Genomic DNA, 4390 nt, shown 5'->3' on the forward strand with positions numbered 1-4390 from the left:
ATTAATAAAGTATATTAAACAAAATATATACTTCAAATAAAATTAAATTAAATCCTAATCTCAATTTTTTGCTATGTCCATTCAAAGAATTTGTCTGTGCAGCGATGTCTGGTGGCAGCTCCCCATCTTGTCGTTGAATTAGATAACTTAGAACACTTTCTATTGCTTGCCTCTTTATCTTCTCTGTTGCTATATTATCCTCCACTGCCTTCCTCTTTAATTTCTCTACTGCTACTTCTTCCTCCACTGCCTTCCTTTTCAATTTCTTTGCTGCTACTTTATCCTCCGCTACCCTCCTTTTCAATTTCTCGGCCGTCACCTCTACCTGTAGTTCAAACAACATCCTTTGGGCCTCCTCTATTTGAGCTCCATCCAGAGGAGACTACGAACTCAGATGAAAGAGTTGACTTGGAGTCAGTTCGAAACCCATGCCATGCACTATACCTGCTCTTTTCGGAGAGCTTGGTTAAGGGAATCATTTTCTGGCAATATTCTAGCGGATTCATTATGCTGCTTAATCTCCATAGTTTTTTTCTACAAACATAAATAATCATACATAAGTAATTACGGGCTAGAGCATATTCAACACAATTTTATAATTAAATCCAACGAGAAACAATATAAAGGATTAAACATAGTACTTACATCAATGCTCCGAGCTTCTTCATGTATATATGAGCCATCACGTCGTTTGCGCACTATGGTCCATAACTCTCCTCCCTTGTAGTTTTGGCAGTAACAATATAGTTTATACTATAACTGTATTAAATCCAAATAAAGAAGATATAGTCTAAAATACAGTTCAAAATGAATTCAAACCTAAATTACCTCCTTTTTTCTTTGCCTTGCCAAGCTTTTAGTACCGCCAATATGAGTGAATAGTTATTTCATTCGATTCACAGCATTTTTTCTGCAATTTTCTTTTTATGCCATAAAAAATAAGATTGATTAGACACCAAATTTGTCCATATTAATGTACCATAAATAGTAATATTTCTTAACAAATTCAAAATAGGTTACCTATATGTCAGGGTCATTACAATAATCAAGGAACCATCTCCAATGCTCTTTATCAATTTTTGCCCGGCGTCCCTCAAGATTTTGCTCAAGCGTCCTTGTTGATTTGTAATAATCATGATACAACATATTCCTTGCATCCTTCCAGGACTTCCCTATACTTTTCAAAATTATTTTCTTAATACTTCCACCTCTATCTCCATCAAAGTGGAACATTTCCTGCAACGATAAGTTCAAGCTGTTAGTAATTATACAATGAAAGAATTGATTTAATTCAACAATGCTATAAATGTTTACCTTTATGTAATCATTATAAACCCTATCTTTGCCAGGCACCTTTTGCCAACTTTTCTCACAGATAAAAATTTGTTATAATCAGCACCTAACAATCCAAGAACGACATTCAACAGACTAGTTCCATCTCCAATTGGTTGCAATTCCCCGTTGAACCTTAATATAATCTTTCTACCATTATTAGGCCAATTCATAGCTTCCGTCACACTTAAATTTTCTTTCTTGATTGATTATGCCATCCGAATCTATAAAAATAGAACGTTATTTATGTCACTGTTGTGTCCAAGATGTTAGAAAAATAAAAATAACAGAGTCTAATTATTTGGAATATATAGAGGTCCAAGATTTGTTACTGATGATATGAACATTTCAAAACTCAGTAGTCTTGCATCCTTTGTGACTTTCAGCATCAGAAGCAGCAAATAGGTTGTCAATGTGTTATTCAAATGAATCTACCTCATTTGCCTCTAAGTCCAAGTCTTCATCTCCTAGCTCCAAAGTTTGTACACCATTGTTGCAGGTCTGTGTATCAAGTCTTGGTTCGCTCCGGGGCAGATGGAATGGGTGAAAAGATGTCGCTGCAGGGACACCACCATCACTGGGCGGGGGAATTATACAATCATCATGATTTGAGGATAAAGATGTAGTAGCTCCCGTTTAAGGGTACTAACATGGTGTTTTCAATCTTGATTTTTTTGTGTAACGAGCTTTCCTGGCATCTTAGATTCCTAGTATAAAAAATGCATACAATAAAATGGAAAATACAGGAAAGCAATTAAGTGTATATCAATATTTTAACAAGATTGAATAGAAAAGTGTGTAAACACAGAACACGACTTTATATGTTGAGTGCTCATGTCAATCAATGTATAAGTACAGAAAAAATTTGTATGTAAGGCATTTGAAATTGCAAACTTCTAACCACCTATCATTGAAATTTCCACAGCGGCACAAACCCAACAAAATATGGTTGCCAACAGCATTATTGTTGAGTGAAAAAAGGACACACAAGTCCCATGTATAAAAACCCAAATGAAGAAGTTATATCACTTAATCAAAAATGACATTTTAAAAAAATCACCTAATGCCAATCTATTTGATAATTTCTAATAAACATAAGTAATCATAGACTGATAACAACTCTTTGTTATTCACAATGAAAATTTGGGTGCAGTAAAGGAAAAGAGATTAAATGACAACCTAAATTTTAAGTTAGATTTTCATTTCTGAAGTCTACTAACAAACTACAATCTTAAGCATGCTATAAGTCCATTAAAATCTATATGAAGGAGAGAAATTGCAAAAATAGAAATACAGAGTACCGAAGCTAGATTAGTAGTATTGCTGAGTATAACTTTCTCACTAATCAAGTAATCAGCAACCATATTCATCACATTAGCAATAAAATTTTGGGATAAGAAAATTCTTTTCAATCATCAGCTAGGAAATTAGCGCACTTAACAAAAATCCTGCTTCAAAATACAAAATTAACGCACTAAACAACCCGTACAAAGACCATCATCAGTTAAATATTCTTTCTAGTTATGGATTTGGAATCTTAAAATTTTTTTACCTTCCTAAGACCATCTCAACCCGTACAAAGACAAAATTCACGTAGGCTTCACCAGGCATGCCAAAAAGCTTGTTTTGAGAGTAGGCCAGGGGACAACCTTCCACCTTAGAAATGTTTAAAGTATGGATTCTGCATCCTCAAACGGATGAAGCTTCAAATAAATTTCTGCTTTACAAGCAACAAGCTAAATAGTAATCTAATAACTTTGGAAGCATGAGTGGTGCTGGTGAGGCGGGGCCTTCGACGATGGTGTTCAATTTAACAATGATGTCATCTTCGGGAGGGTCGTGTAGCAGTGGGGAGCTGTTTTGGAGGGCAGCAGCAGAGGATTGCAAGTGAATGAGGCGGGCAATAGAGTATTGGAAGTGTTAGATGCAAAAGAGGGTAGAGTTCCAGAGGTGGTAGGGATGTTTGGGTGGTAATTATTGTGAAAGTTTAGAATTTGGAAAAGAATAAGTGGTTGTAAAGTTGAGGTTGAAGATAAAGAGTATGGGTAATTTTGAAATTTTATTTAAAAGTGAACAAAGATTTAGGATTTGGATAATTTTGTCGTAAAGAACCCATCTTTGATGGGTAGAACATTAGTTTCCTTCTTTTATGGGTATTTTCGTTAGTGTTTGTAATGTTCATGAGTACAAATGGTTGTTTTTTTTCTAAATAGTTTCCTTATTTATTTTGATCCATTGATCCATGTATATATGAATGTTTGAACAAAAATTATAACAAACTTATTTATCTATAGGAAATAACAATAAACCTATAATAGAGTCTAAACAGGAAAGTGGTAGTCAGACAGTTAACTTTTCAATTCTATTATGAGTGGCAGTTAGGAATCTTTAAGTATATAGACTATATATGTGCATATTAGATAGGCTATATATATTAGTCTTATGCTTGTATTAATCATGACGAATATGATATAGTCAATAACAAATAAATTCTACACTTTCTTGAATTTTTCTCTTCTTCTTTCCCTTTGTTTTCTCTGAATCCTTTTAGCCTTTCAACTGCTCTTTCTTAGTATCAAGAGCACAAGTGGCTTGATCCATGGCGATAGTAATTCCCACCATTTCTGGCAACAAGTCTCTTTTCAATTTAATTGTAGACAAATTGGATGATACAAATTTTGTTACATGACAACTAACTATGTATACTATCATAGGTTAAATTTTAGAAGATCATATTATTGAAGGTAAGGAAACTTCTCAAAAATCTATGCACCAAAATTTATTCGACTAAACTCCTTTCACACCTTTCACATATATACCAATGAACTTTCCTCCACCACCTCCTCACCAAAGAAAATGATGTTTTATTTTTTGTCATTGATTGGAGTAAAATATTGTTGATCACGATCAACACTCGTATCTGTCATGATCCCATCAAACTCCAGCCAAAGCACTTAGAATTGATGATTGTGAAATTCAAAACTTGTGAAAGCGAAAAAAAATTTAAAGAAAAAAATCCTAACAGAGAATTTGAAAAAATCTTAATGAGATGCTTATT

This window comes from Arachis ipaensis, chromosome B01 (assembly GCF_000816755.2).
Source record: "Arachis ipaensis cultivar K30076 chromosome B01, Araip1.1, whole genome shotgun sequence".
NCBI lineage: Eukaryota > Viridiplantae > Streptophyta > Magnoliopsida > Fabales > Fabaceae > Arachis > Arachis ipaensis.